Source organism: Macaca nemestrina, chromosome 19 (genome assembly GCF_043159975.1).
Source record: "Macaca nemestrina isolate mMacNem1 chromosome 19, mMacNem.hap1, whole genome shotgun sequence".
Lineage (NCBI taxonomy): Eukaryota > Metazoa > Chordata > Mammalia > Primates > Cercopithecidae > Macaca > Macaca nemestrina.
Window position 1 is genome coordinate 38,065,590 of NC_092143.1, and position 16,082 is coordinate 38,081,671.

The following is a 16,082-nucleotide window of genomic DNA, read 5'->3' on the forward strand; positions in this document are numbered from 1 at the left end:
TCACATTTTCATAAACAGTATTCTATTGGGTGTATCCTTCTCCAGAAAGAAATGCTTACCTTTATAAAATTTTGCATAACCTTTTAGGCACTGCACAGCCCTTTTGCAGCCCAGTACATGATCCCCAGTTTAGATCCTCTGCATGAAACCATGCTGCCTTAGAAGCAAGCCACTCTGTGGTGATATTCTCTATCATCTTATCGTGGCAGAAATAACCAGTAAATTAACAGGAAGAAACAGACTCCTTAATGTATTTAATCTTCTGCCCTTTGCCACCTCTCTAACCAGACATATTGTCCAACGTCCTGGACTAGTTCTATGTCCACTACAAAGCTTTTCTTTGTACTGTTTTACTGCCCTATCTTTAATCTTTATTATCAGAACTTCATGGTATAACACTTGATTACTTATATCTCCAGGAATTGTTTAATGTTTTCCTTGCTTATGCAAATAGAATATGAAATATGGCTCCTTGAATGATGAAAGGATGGCAAGGATGAAAAAGCAAAAACCACACACACATACACACACCCCCCCCCCCCCCACACACACACACAGGTTGAGAAACCCTCACACCTGTAATCATTAATTATGGGAACCCCTGCTCAGGATTTTAATTCCAGCTTTGGTCTTCCTAAACATCAATGTATGGTAGGTGGTGGTAAATATTTCCTTCCCTATTCAAATGAGAAGTGCAGAGAAAGGGATGGAGGAAAGGAGAGAGGGGAAGAAAGAAAAGAGTGAGCTTGAGTATTGTGATTATTATTTGTAACCTTCAAGACAGACAAAATGAAATATGTGGACACACTTTATTGGGGAAAGAGGAGGGTTATAAAAATCACCCTCATCGTGGTTAGTTTAACATGTTTAAATTAAATTATGGATCATCATTACACATAAGCTTTAACAACAGGCTTGATAACCACCAGTGTGGATGATGAGGACACAGGTACACCCCTGAAGTCCTTTCAAAGTGCCAACCATATAGGAAAAATCATTACACTCTCAAAAGTAACAACGCCAAAACCAAGTCTCAAAGATTGAGCAGATAATTCCATGGAGGCCTATTCAGAGCACCTCCCTCAGTTATAGTCAATTTCCTTCCACATGATGTTTATTTCTTTGTCAGATATTTATAGCCCTAATACCAAAAGTCCATTGAACATCAGCCATTGATACAGTAACATAAAGCAGATTTATATATTCAGCTTGTCCAGTACTCTATTGGGAAAGGAAGGCATTGCTCAACATAATAGCCTCCATTCTTAAGAGATATTCATTTTAAAATGTTGTCTTATAAATACAAGATGAGTTGAGACTTGTGTGCTGTAAATATTTTAAGGGATTTATGTTTGCATTAACTGACCTTTTAATCAAACTTCAATGCATTACTACCACTGCAGAGGTTTCAGGAAGAAAAATACTACTTGCAGTTTTCAAAGTTAAAACTTTTCTAGTAGAAAAGAAGTGTAAAAAGTTCTTAGAAGAGGATATTATGAACATATTGTCAGACTTGTTATTTGTAGAAAATATTCCTACATTAAATTATAGTGTGGATTAAAAAAAACTTTCTTCTTATTGCTTTATCTTGAATACTTTATGAAAGTACTGTAAATTTGCGTATTTGCATTTGTGTGTTGTTAAAAAATATGTAATATCTTACCTGCTTGCCCTCTATTTGCATATTTTATTTTTATTGGATGTATTTCATCTAAAATATTGGCAGTGTCTTCAAGAACTAGAACATCTGGGGCTGGGCATGGTGGCTCAAACCTTTAATGCAGGCACTTTGGGACACCAAGGTGGGCAGATGACTTGAGCCCAGGAGTTCAAGACCAGCCTGGGCAAGATTATTTCCACTTTCTCGGCATCCATTTATTCCTTAACCCATTATAATCTGAACCCAGTCTCCAACCACTGCCTGCAATCTCTCTTCCTCCAGTCTATAATAATAAAATATATGAATGGCTTTTTATTTATTTTGTTGGCTTTGTCAGTGCATTGAGTCATAGGTAAGCAAATTTGGAAGAACATAGATATTGCCATATATAGTGTTTTCAAAATTTTTTAAGCAATGAAACTTTCTTAAATGTTATTCAGATGCCCAATATAGATGTGCGGCTGACATAAATGAACTGAGATGGGGCTACATTGTACTAGTTAGAAATATATTTGAATGCCAGTTTAAAAAATTCCTGACTTATAAAGGCTTTAAAAGCAAGGACATCATTTTTGTAATTATATAACAAGATTGAGTTAGGTTGCCACTGATAGTGGTTTAGCTTCTGTTGTTCTTGAACTGGTAATGAAAATGGTGATGCAGCCATAAGCACTGGGTCCACTGTTCTAAGCAAAGAGCTGGTAGAAGATAAGAAATGAGTGGATAGTCATTCTACTTGACCTCGTTAATTACCAGAAAAGCAAAACCTTTCCTAGAAGTCCTTCCTGCAGTCAGCCCCTTAAATGCAGAAGAACTCAGCTGGCCAACCCTAGCTCCTTCAGTTGGCCAACCCTAGCTCCTAGGCAGTCTGAGAGAGAAAAAGGCTTGTCATAGTGAGCCAGGTGAGTTTTGATTCATTGCTTGGGGACAGAAGAACTCCGAACAAATCAAGGTTCTATCAGCGATAAATAAGGGAGGCTCTAAGATATTGAAGAACCATCTAATGTTATTTATACTACCTACTTTCTAATCTGCCTCATCTGCTCACCTTCCTCGTTCTCTTCCTGTGATCTTAGACAGTGCATGGAAGAAATTTTTTTGATGAAGACATTTGTCTATTTTACTTAAAATCATTTTTTTAGCTAGTGGTATGTCTTGAACACTTTCCTAATAGTTCATTGAGATAAAGTCATAACTTTTTTTTTCTTTCTTTGCTACTCTCACTCATTGCCCCATTGGGATTGACTGCAAATTGCCATTTTCTATAGAAAGAATCAGGAATCCTTTCTACACAGTGGCCTTGGTGATTTCAGAGCTTCAAGAACATTTAAAATACTCAAGTTCTTTCTCCAAAAACTGGGGACTTCCTGCTGCTGAGCTCCTGAAAGTTTTTGAGAAGAAAGTCGAAAGGCTGAAAATGGTGCTGTGTTTATTTGAATATCTAAAGGGTAAACTCCAAGCTACTTATCTGAAAACAAATATTCTCTGAAACCTGTAGAGTAAAGAAGTATAACTTGACATTTCTTCTGCAAGAAAAAAAACAAGAAGATGGTGACTTTCAAGACCTCAGTCAATGACTAAAGCTCTGTGATCACAGTGAGGTACAGTGTCTGAACTAAACATTTTCTTTAAATATTTTAGTAATTTAGAACTGATATTCTATGTGTATCGTGAAACAGAAAGACCAGATAAGCTATAATATGAAAGCAATATAATTCAAATTAAATGGAAGAGCACATAATAAAATATAAAACTTCTCAAAAAAACTCCATTATGCCTGTTTGTAGCAGTATATATTCCTAACTGTATTAATGTATAATAGTTAATACAAATCATAAAGCATATAATAAAAATTAATGTAATTTAGTATTCTCTTTGGTAATAATAAATATCATTTGTTGAGTAGTTAATGAAATTATAAGTGCAAGTTCAGAAAAATTTTAGGTTCTGTTTTTAAAGGAAAAACACAAATACTCATTATTCTTGGTATTATGTGTTCAGCACATTACCACGGTAACCAGGGCAGTAATGTCAAGACAAAGGTCAGGGTTGGCTTTAAGAAAGAAGCCTAAGAACGGGAACTATGTAGAGGCCAGAAAATCAGTGTCTACATGCTAAAGGCAATTTTCAGGGACAAGTACTAGGAGCAGATCAACAAAACAAATAAGATCAACAAAACAAATAAGGAAGGTGGTTTTAAGAACCCGCAGGGGCAATGGTTAGAAGTTGTGGTGCCACTCCGTTCAACCTTATCTGCTTGGAAGTTTTTCTCCCACACCATTCAAACCCTTCACTGAACTGAACTTTCGTACAGGCTGCAGCCAAGAGGGGCTGTATTATGACTTTCTTGGACCTTTTCATCCACAAATAAATATTAAAACTTTATTTCATTACTTAATGTTCTAATTGTGTTTTCTCAAATTCTGTATTTGTCTATTTGGCATTGATTCTTCACAAGGCCAATATTGAATTTATAATATTTTATTATTATCTATATTCTTCTTGTTCTGGCATTTGGGAGCCTTGTAGACCACGGAGAAACTCCTTCTCCCAGGGATAGCTAATTCCTAAAGATAATAACAATTTGCCTAGAAATGCAGGCCTTTCATATGTAAACCAACCAATCCATTAATTACTTCCTTATCTAGCTCTCACACACCAAGCCAATGTTTGCCCTGACTTAAATTATCCTAGGGCCAAGTATCACTCAAATGGAGGCCATCCTTATAGCTCAAAGCCCAGCCAGAATTTTTAAAGCAAGCCTGTTTTAAACTGTTTGCTCTGCCCTGTTTTTCCTATGGAAAATCCAATAAAGCCTGTGGTCTAATGCTTTCTCCTTGCTCCTTTCTGCCTTCTGACTGACACCCATGCCTTCTCTGTGTCCCTGCATAGCATGAGATGACCCCTCTCTGAGCCCTTTGAGTATGATGAACTTCTTTCTTCCAAACCTCCTTCTCATTTCCTCCTATTAATACACAGTCTTTACCAACCATATCATATACAACATTTAAATTCTCAGAATATTGAGTTGGAATAAATATATTGACATTATGCATTATGCATTAAAACATTTAAAAATCTGAAGTTCATTTTTTTTTCCTGATTTTAGAAGAAATTAAAATGTTCTTATGGGTCCCTAAAAGTATCATGGGCCTTTGACGGTAGGTCACGTGTGCTTAGTGAATAAGTTGACTGTGGAGTCAGAGATGACTTGTTTTTGCTGACATCCTTGTAAGCTCTTGAGAAACTGAATTAGAAACAGACAATGGTCAGTCTATGTGTAATAAACAGAACTCTGACCCACAGACTCTGCAGCAACCATTGCAGGAAACCAGTTACAATCTCTTAAGATTGGTTCAGAATGGTCACAATTTGGTCAACAACTGCCAGCCTCCCTATTTTCATCTTATTTTTTTCTTTTTTTCTGTTTCAGAACCCACCAGAGAAAGCTAAAATGGTCCCCAAACCAATCACAGAAGATGTCTCACTCTTGGCTAGCCTACCTCCATTGACTCCAATGCCATCATGACAATGACCTCAATTGGAAGATGCCTAACACCTTTCCTTTTCTCCACTCTAAAGCTTTCCCACTGCTTTGTCTGCCTTTCAGCCTCTGCCAAATTGAAGTGGTGGCACTGATGCCCTTGCTGTAGCAAGCTCTGAATACATGGCTTATGTATGTTTTCATTGGGATGGTCTTTATTTCCACACGCCCTATCTTCCTTGAGGTTTTCAGTTAGGACACTTTCTTCCCTCTGAAAGCCACCTATCCTATACATCTTCTAAAGAAAATGTTGATAGTGTGTTCCAAGATGAAAAACAGATAATCCAATGAGTTTATCTATAAAAATGTAAAAATACAAAATTTCTAAATGTCTATGCTTCTTTTTCAGACAAAATTCTTAACATTAAAGCCAGAAACACAGGAATCTCATTTTCTAAATATTTTCTTTATCCTAAGAAAACACAAAAAAGTGAATAGAGTTAAGTGTAGACTAGCAGCCCCAGCACAAGTATCACCTGGGACCAAGTTAGAAATGCACAATTTTGGCTCCCACTACAGAGCTGCTCTGGAGATCCTGAGGTACTTTGAGAGCCATGGCTCTGAAGCAGACTATCCTGAACAGGCTCTTGGAATTCTCTGGAGCTTACTTTCTTCATATACATAAAATGTAGTTATGAATTCCTTGTGTCCAAATTTAAAGGTTTCTTGTGAGGATCAAGTTATTAATGTCCTGAAAACATGTTTTCATGATGCTTTCTGTGAAGAAAGAAAAGATGAACTCTGCTATATAACATTGTTAAAGTCTTTAAGAGAGGACTTGTGTTTTATTTTAGACAAGCAATTGAAGGTAGATGGGATTTAAGTTAGTTTTAAAAAGGGAAATGACATTCTAGTTGAGAAGAAAGGAGATTGTCAATCACTGTGCCTCCTTCCTAGCTCTTTAAATATGGCTAGCTCCAGATTGCATATGACGATGATCCTAAAGTTGAGTCCTAGAAGCTATGGCGGATGAGTCACTTATACATAACACTTACTAGGTCAGCCACTTAATAGCTGTGTTTCATTGAACGAATTTTTCATCCTGCTTGAAATTTTGTCTTCTTATCTGTCAAATGAGAATAGGAGTACATATTAGGCTATACAAGAAGCATGGCTGGAGAGGCCTCAAGAAACTTACAATGATGGGAGAAGGCGAAGTGGAGGCATGTCTCACATGACTGGAGCAGGAGAAAGAGAGGGAAGGGGGAGGTGCTACACACTTTTAAACAATCAGACCGCATGAGAACTCACTATCATGAGAATAGCATAGGGGAAATCTGCCCCCATGATCCAGTCACCTCACACCTCCCACCTCCTACCAAGTCCCTCCTCTAACACTGGGGATTACAATTCAACATGAGATTTGGGTGGAGACATAAAACCATATCTGAGTGAAAATATTTACCTCACAGTGTGGCTATAAGCAGTAATTGAGATAACTTATATGACACATTCTTCCGAAGAAATATTAGCAGGAAAAATAAGAATAAGATATTAAGTTGATTTTTTCTGTTACACTGATCTATGCTTTGAGAATTGTAATTTGACTTAAGTTCTTCTCAGATGGTATTATGGGACTATTCTTACTGTTGAGTTTGCATCAATAATTAGCTCCTATGTTGACTCTGGTATCTGGTATCTGCAATTACCCTCTTCTTTTTTTAGGATGCTTTGCCTTTGATAATTGCCATGCTAATAAGTAGCAAGGAATATTTGAGATCACCAGTCAGGCTGTTCTTTTTGTTGCTGCTGATGTCCCCATGAGGGTGTTGACATCCAAGACTAATGGCACAGATTTTGTCCAACAATACTGATGTCTAATGTGGAGGTGCTACAAGGGTGGCCACCAATATAGTCACCATCCTAATGTTGCTGTTTCAGTGACATCTTCATCACCACTACCAATGCTGTAACTGCTGATGCCTCACATTCTGAATGTCCTAAAGAAATTGTAGGAAAAAAAGAGCTCTCATTTTTTTTTTTTTCGGTTTTCTTTGACATTCCTTAAACCTGTTATTTGGTCCTGAAGCTATGAGATAGTTTGATTGACGTTGCTGTGCTATTTAAAAAAACATGCCATTTCAGCTGGGTGCTCACACTTGTAATCCCAGAACTTTGGGATGCTGAGGCAGGCAGATTGCTTGAGCCCAGGAGTATGAGACCAGCCTGGGCAACATGGTGAAATCCTGTCACTAAACAAAAATACAAAAATTAGCTGTGCATGTTGGCACATGCTTGTAGTCCCAGCTACTCAGGAGGCTAAGGTGGGAAGATCATTTGGGCCCAGAAAGCAGAGGTTATAGTGAGCTGAGCTCATGCCACTGAGCTCCAGCTTAGGTGACACAGTGAGAGCCTGTCTCAAAAACAAAACAAAACAAAACAAAACAAAAATACCATCTCATCAATGCTGCCTAATTATCTTTGAACCAAGCTCTGTGTCTCTTATTTATCAGAAGGCCCCTTCTTCCTCAATATAAATGGTGCCTTAAGGGTTCTACCTGACTAAATCTCTGAGTTTGCAAAGAAGACCTTGAGTTCTAGACAAAACACAGCCTAAGTTTGAGTTGACACCTCTTATACATGTATTCATAGGAAAAAAACATGTGTGTGTGGAGATATTTTAAAGATGTAAAGCCTTAAAAGAACAATGTAGTAACAACCCATCATTATCATCATGACTTTAACCTTGGCATGGTGGACAGACTTTAAGGTAGCATCTATGATCTTCACTTCCTAGCATTCATGCCCTTGTGTAGTCCCGGCCCCTGTGACTTGCTTTTACACAGTAGAATATGAAAGGTGATGGGCTTCCCCTCCCATGATTGTTATTACATAAGACTCTATCTTGCTTGAAGACCCACTAGTGCAATTTCCTCTCATTGGTTTTGCAGGAACAAGCCATCAGGAAGTAAGTGGCCATGCCAGAGAAGCCCATATAGTAAAGAACTCTAGGAGCCTGTATAGGCTGAGAGTGATCTCCAGCAAGAAACTGTAGCCCTCAGACTTGCAGCCTCAAATAAATGAATTTTACCAAAAACCCAAAGGAGTTTGGAAGTGGCTACTTCTACATTTGAGCCTTTGCTGAGACCTGGATTGCAGCCCCATGAGACTCTTAGGCAGAGGAAACAGCCAAGCCATGCCCAGATGCCTGACACACAGAGACTGTCAGATAATAAACTGTTTTTAAGTGGCTAACTTGGTAGTAATTTGTTGTACAGCAATAGAAACCTAATACTCCACGTTAAATAAAATATGTAGGGAGTCATTTTATCATGAATGCTTTAATACCCTTCTTACCTAATTTTTAAAAAGATGTCTTAACCTGTTTTTTACACGCATTTATTATTATGGCTGTAGAGTAGTATAGTTTGCTTTATTACTATTTCCATTACAAAAACAATTAACAATTTATGCCTAATGGAATTATAATGGTGTATTTTAAGGCATGTGACCTTCATAGTAAAGAATTAGGGATTTCTAGTTAAACATGGTTAAGTGAACATGTGTTTTTATGTCTGCTTAATCAAGAAACTCATTACAATAGTAATAAAAAATAAAACAGGCATAAATCTAAAAGGAGCTAAAGAACGGGGAAAGTGGCAGTACTAGATAAAGATTCCAATAGCAATTTTGATATTGGAAATGCAAACGGACAAGTGGCAAGGCAACTAATGAGAGGGAAGAAAGTTCACATCTAACTGCACATGGAACCCCAGAAACACTTAGGAATTTAACCTGGCAGAAACTTGAACATGGGAGCACAGAATAGTATTAAAAATAAGAGGTTCTAAGTCTCAGTAAAAACCAATTAAGTTCTCTCATGTCCTCATCTCAAGCAAGACAAATAACCCCTTCCTGTATTAACAGAAGTAGAAGTTTTCCTTATATAGAGAGTGTGTCTTGGGGGTTCTAGATTTGGGGACATAAGCACATGAAGGCCAACATGGAAGCATAATACTGAAATCGAGACAGCAATTCAACAGTGATACAGGGGCTTTTAGAATACCTCACCTCCCCAGTTTTCCCCAGCTCAGCTCCTGAACAGGGCGTAGAGGATGACTCTCTGGAAAAACTAAAAAGCCAAAAAGAAACTATCTCTAGACAGTGAGATTTTGAGGATTTACTAATAAAAGAACTCAGCCAGCCAATATTTCTGGGAAGTTCATTGGTCAAACAAATCATTGTTTATATTCACGTATGCAGAGTTTGCACTGAGGATTGTAATGAATCAATCTTCAATAGAGACTCATAGGTGTTCTGTTTCCAGTAATGGTATACTGTGTATTTTGGAATAAGTCTCTCATTGAGAACACCTAAGAAAGATAGGCAGAACTTTTAGAAATTATGTTTGAATGCATCAGAGAGCTGCTAAGATAAATGATTATGAGGTCTAAGTCCAATCTAGGAGCACTTTCAGGACTTTTGGACCCATTTCCTCACCGAGGTATATTTTGTAGAGGGCCAGATAGTAAATGTTCCTGATTTTGTAGGCCATTTGGTTACTGGCACAACTGATCAACTCTGCCATTGTAGCACCAAAAGTAGCCATAGACAATATTACATAAATGGCTGTGTTTCAGTTAAATTTTATTGATAATAACAGATTGGACCAATGGGCCATAATTTCCCAACCTCTACTCTGGAAACATTTGTCAGTTATGAATGAGGTGAACTTTCAATATACTCATAGCACTAGGGGGACAAAATTTAGTGTTAGAGGCCCACAGAGAAGGAGATGTGGGTGACTTTGGATTGGGACCCTAAAGGGTTGTTATTTAGAAATAAGAGTAGGCCGGGAGCAGTGGCTCATGCGTGTAATCCCAGCACTTTGGGAGGCAGAGGCATGCAGATCATGAAGTCAGAAGTTCGAGACCAGCCTGAACAACATGGTGAAACCCCTTCTCTACTAAAAATACAAAAATTAGCCAGGTGTGGTGGTGTGCGCCTGTAATTCCAGCTACTCAGGAGACTGAGGCAGGAGAATCACTTGAACCCAGGTGGTGAAAATTGCAGTGAGCCGAGATCGCACGACTGCATGCCAGCCTGGATGACCAAATGAGACTTCTCTGTCTCAAGAAAGAAACAAACCAAGAAACAAAAAATAGTAAACTAGAAATAGACCAGTCCTTGACAAGATTAAGACCTAGCTTCAGTTCATCTCCATCCCTGATTGGATTAATTTGACCAGTCTTTGCTAATAGGCTAACCTCCTTAAAGCATACATATATTCTATCAGGATGATAATATGATCTTTCGCAGCCTTAAATTAATACTATAGTTTCTTACATATAAAATATTCTGAACTATGGGAAGAGATAAGATCAAATGGAACAAAACTAAGAGAAACATCTGACAATAGAGAGAGACCTGCAGGGAATAACACTGAAATAATAAGAAACCAGTTTTAAAACATGTTCAAGAATATAAACAAGTAGTAGAAAATAAGTTGCAGATTGGGAATTTTAGGCTGATAATTGGAAGTTCTGAAGAACTGATGAAATTCTAGAGCTGAAAAATAAATTGAGAACTCAAAGACTGGATTTAACAAGAGAGGAAACACTCCTGATAAATTAAACTCAGAAAGACAAGTGATGAACAATAGAAAAAGTTACCTAGGAAACATAGGACATGGTAAAATGAACTAAAATTTGGGTAACTAGAGCCCCAGAAGAACATAAGAGGGGAGTAAAATGCAAAGGTGATATTCAAACAGATAATGACTCAAGTTTTCCCAAACCAACAAAATTGCACCTACCCATGGATTTAAGAATCACTACATAATCCAAATAGTTTTAATGAAAAACCAAAACAAGAAACCTAAGAATGAATAGTTGGATTATTAAAACCCCAAGCAAAACCAAAACAGAAACCTAAAAATGTTACAGAAAAATTGTAGAAATTCAACGTAGAGGAATTCTAAGTGCAGCTAGAGGGGGAAAAAAAGAAAAAAAAAATGATAGCAATAAGACTAACAGCTACTTCTCAACAGAAACACTGTAACCTTGAAGACAATATAACCATATTTGAAAAAAGCGCTCCAAAAATATCACTCTTGACCTAAAATGCAATACCAAGTAAATATTGTATTCTAACAAAGGGGTCAGCAAAATATGATTCACAGGCAAAATCCAGGGTGTTATCTGTTTTTGTAAGCAAAGTTTTTTGGGGGCGACAAACCTAATTATGCTCATTCATTTACCTATTACGTATGAATGCTTTCATGCACTAGAGTAGTTGGAATATTATGACCCCAAAAGCCTAAAAGATTTACTATTTGGTTCTTTGCGGAAAAATGCTGACCCTTCTAAAATAAAAATGAAATGCAGCATTATTAGGAAAAACAAAAAGTGAGAGATTTTTTCATTGGCAAACCTGTTCAAAACGAAATTTGAAGCTAATAAACAGAAGTAAGAAAAATGAGCAATAGAAATAACAAATAAGTATCAGTAAATGAACACTGATACTATAAATCATAACATCTTGTGGGCTTAAAATGTGTTTAGAATTAAAATATACTGCAGCATAAGCATATAACCTAGGGTATTTGCAGCTAAATGTTGTAACACCTCTACATTATTTGGTAAGTCATAAATGTACTAATTTATGTTAGACTTGATACATCAAATGCGTTTAGCAAAATCTAGAGTAAACACTAAAATAATAGCTTAAAAAACATAACTACCAAATTAATGAAGTGGAAAAAATGAAATAAAATGAAGAAACAAAAAATTAATCCAAAAGACAGCAAACAAAAGGAGGAAGCAAAGAATCATAGAACAGTCAAGAAAATAAGAAGTAAATAGTGAGGGGAAAACCTTAACCCTGAATATATCTTTGACAACATCACATTGCATGTGAATAGAAAAAACACCCCAAGTAAAGGTCTGAGTGTTAGATAATATTATAAAGTTAAAAAGCCCAACTATATTCTGACTCTAAAAGCCACATTTTAAATGCAAGTAAACAGAGAAATTGATAGTAAGTACACACACACAAAAGACTATGCCAAAAAAAAAAAAAATCACACTAGCTCCAGGAAATGTCTATCTATATTGGTATTAGACAAAAAGACTTGAATGTACAGAGAGATATTTTGTAATGGTTAATAGTTTATTTCACCAGGAAAGTACAAAACACCACTTAAACCCCAAAAAACACATAAATGGAGACATAGTGGGGAATTTTAACCCACCTCAGCACATGATAGAAGAAGTAGGTCAAATAATTCCTAAGAATATGAGTTTGGACAACATTACTAACAAATGGTTCAACTGACATATATAGAATGCTGCACATAATAGCATGCAGAATGTGTGTTCACTTTAAGTACGTAAGAAGCATTTATCAAAAATAAACATATACTGAGCAGCGTTGTCTGTATCTGCCAATTAAAATCATATAGAACATATCTTTTGAACATTAAAAAATGTCATTTATTTCCAGTTTTTAAAAATCTCCATTTATGTTATACATTATCCGTGAGTTTGGCTTTTGCTACAAGAAATGTTATGTTTCTTATAATTCAATGCCATATATTTTCTAATTTCTATTGTTATGTCATCCTTCACCCATGAATTATCTAGAAATAAACTTCTAATTTTCAAACTTAGGGAGTTTTAAAATTTATCTTTTTGTTATTTCACCTACATTTTACTATGTTTAAAAATATATTCTATATCATTTTAACCCTTTGAAATTGGTAGAGACAGAATGCTGAGCATAATCTCAAGAAGTTAGGAAAAATAAAACTGATAGAAAATAGAAGACAGAAAATAGAATAAATAAGAGCAGATAATAACATAGAAAATAAAGCTAACATAAACTAAACTGAAAGTTAATTCTTGAGGAAAAATGACAACACTCATAAACCATTAGTAACAAGAAAAAAGGGAAAAAACCCACTAAAAATAGCACTACTGAAAAAGATGAAAAACTACTAACTTATAGACACCAAAAAATGATAAAATGTTGTAAATAAATATGAAAGTTTAGAATAAATGGAGATAAAAAAGCATATCTTACCAAAACTGAAACTGTAAAAAATCAAAGTTTATATGGTCTTATAGTTATCAAAGAAATTGAATTTGCAATTTAAAAACTAAGCATAAAGTGGCTTCATCATTCACATCAAATTCATGCATACTATTCCAGGGAATGGCAAAAAGGAGATGTAATTCCTAAGTCCTTTTAACCTAGTAGAAGTATGGACATTAGAATTGAAAAAATACTTCACAAAAGAGATCTTAAAATGATCAATAAATATATAAAAAGGGCCTCAAATCATTGATAATCAAGGAAATGTACAACAAAGTCATAATGATGAAAAAACAGGTAATGTCAAATCTGTTCAGGATGTGGAAAGTTTGGAACTCTTATGAACAACTTGTAAAAGTACAACTTTGGAAAACTTAAAGACATTACAAATTGATGTTGAATATTTGCATAACCAGTCATCAATTACTTTTACTTTGCATATATAGCCATATGCACACCAGAAATCGTTATGTATAAATACGTTCTAGTTGCATTACTCATAATCGCCCCAAATTAAAAGCCAAATACACATCAACAGTAGAATTGAATACTATCAGGCAATTAAGTAAAGAATTATAGCCATATGCTACAGTATGGATAAATAGCGCACATTAAATGAAAGAAGCTGGGCATAATATATATTGCATAATTCCATTATGTACAGTTTATAAAAATACAAAAGTAATTAATAGTATTAGAAAACTAGTGATTACCTCTGGAACTACAGGAAAGTTATAGTGATTGGGAACAAGCACAGAAGGCTTTCTGGGATACTGACAGTGTTCTATTTCATGACCTTTGTCACACACAGGTGTTTACACATAGGTGTTCTACTGTAATAATTTATTGTTATATGCTTATGATTTGTGCACTTTCTGATTATATACTCCAATAAAAATTAAAACACTGAACATATGAGAAGAGAGCAGATTACCAGATATTAGAGCAAAGCTTCTAATATAAGTCTTAGATCAAAATAAATCTATATGATAAGAGAAACTTGGAGCAAATAGATAACGCAGCAAACAGAAGAAAATTTCAACAAAATTTATATATTAGAAAGCAAAATAACATACAGCACTTATAAAATCAAAAACTATAAAAAAATGAACATTCAGAAACTGAGAAGATACTTCAGAGTTTGAAAGATCCCAGCAGAAAACCTTAAAAGAGAAAATATGGAAGATGAGTTGAAGAAAACATCTTCAAAATCCCAACGAAAAAGCAAAAGAAAATGAGAAAAAGAGAATGAGAATGGAAAGATAAACCATTCCCTGCCTCCCCCCATGATATCTAACATATGAGTTGGATCCTTACTATTCTGAGCCCCTTATTATGAGGTCTATGGTTTTCCATTCTTGTTATGCATGAAAGGTAATATGGAGCACTGTACATATTTTAACCTGCTCAATAATCACTATGAAAATTTGGGAAACCTTTCACCAATCAACACTCTCTCATTGAAGGCTGTGTCTTCACTGCCTACAACAGAGGTTTCCAAACTTTTCCAGATTAGCTATTCATTTTTAAATTTTACTCATATATTTTATGTGCCAATATTTATGACTACCCTGAACTGTTATGTTTGCAATGATAAACTGCAAAATCTATGTAAATTTATACACAGTGACTATCAGAAAGAGCTTCTGATAGTTATTATTCCAAAAATACTCACAGTAGTAAAGCTTAATTGTTAGAAACATTAACACCACTTGCAAATTGCTGAATAAAAGACATGTTAGCCTCAGTTTCGTTATACATAATATGAGGACATCCTGACTCATGGCATTACTGCAAATATTAAATGACTCAGCATCATCTTTGTCATTAGCTATTATAAGTATTAATTAATATTATTGTCATTATTTCACATTAAATTGAGCTGACATAATTCTGTGCCAGAGCAGAAAAAAAATAGTTTATCCGACAGAGACTTCTTACTGGTAACTGCTCAATTTCTATCCTGCTTTTTCAAATAATGAAAGAGGTTCACTAGCCCATGTTACCATTTTTGTGTATTGCTACTAATCTTGATACACCAGCTTGGAAATCACTTGCTAAATTAAGGAAATAAGGAAATCTTAAGATCTACTCTTAAATTGATGATTTATAGAGTTATATCAGAATACTTCTCTTTATTACTCCATTTAAATCAAATATAATATGCTTTTAAAGCTGAAATAAAAGATATTCAGTAAAAATCCTTGAATAATAGTGATATCATTTAGGTTGCAATTCAAGTTATAGGTAATTCACATAGCTCTCCAGAATCATTTTTCTGCCTCATAATAGATATATAAAGTTATATGCATAAAATATGAGTAAGTTAATGCATCTGATATGGAAGTGGTGTGCTTGGTGTCCCATCAGAATATTTGTGAATAATTTTAAAAGATATTTCGTTTTCAAAGCCTCCTATTAAATGGAGGAAAGGAGAGAGGCTTAAACTGCAAATAGAGGGACTTAAATTAGTTATGAAGACGAGTGCCCAGATGAGAGAACGATTTAACACGAAAATGAGATTTTTGAGAAACCATCTTTTCCAGAGCTTTTACATAATGCTATTCCAGAGGCTAGAGATTTCTATATTCATTCCCCACTCTCGGATCCACCCTTTTGAGTCCTCCAAATACTAACTTATTTACTGGCATTGTGGCTGTCATTGCCATATTCTTTCCAATCATTTCATATCGAGGCATGGTTCAAACCTCTGGTTTATTTCACTGCGAGTGGACCTTGCTTGAGAGCCATTAGAACACATTTTTGGAATGGTTTATTATGGCTAGTGTTCCATTATTGGAATGCTAAACATAAGGGAGTTATTTATATTCTAATGCTCAATGT

At 35.4% G+C, this 16,082-nt stretch overlaps 1 long non-coding RNA gene across 1 annotated transcript; it reads right to left on the reverse strand.

The window, feature by feature from the left end:
* Window positions 1-5,523: 5,523 nt before the first annotated feature.
* On the reverse strand, window positions 5,524-15,988 carry LOC105489425 (uncharacterized). Its single transcript, XR_011616874.1, has 3 exons — window positions 15,876-15,988; window positions 6,200-6,270; window positions 5,524-5,921 (listed from the first exon to the last, which is right to left on the reverse strand). It is a non-coding gene; the product is annotated as an uncharacterized lncRNA (long non-coding RNA).
* Between the last annotated feature and the right edge of the window lie 94 nt (window positions 15,989-16,082).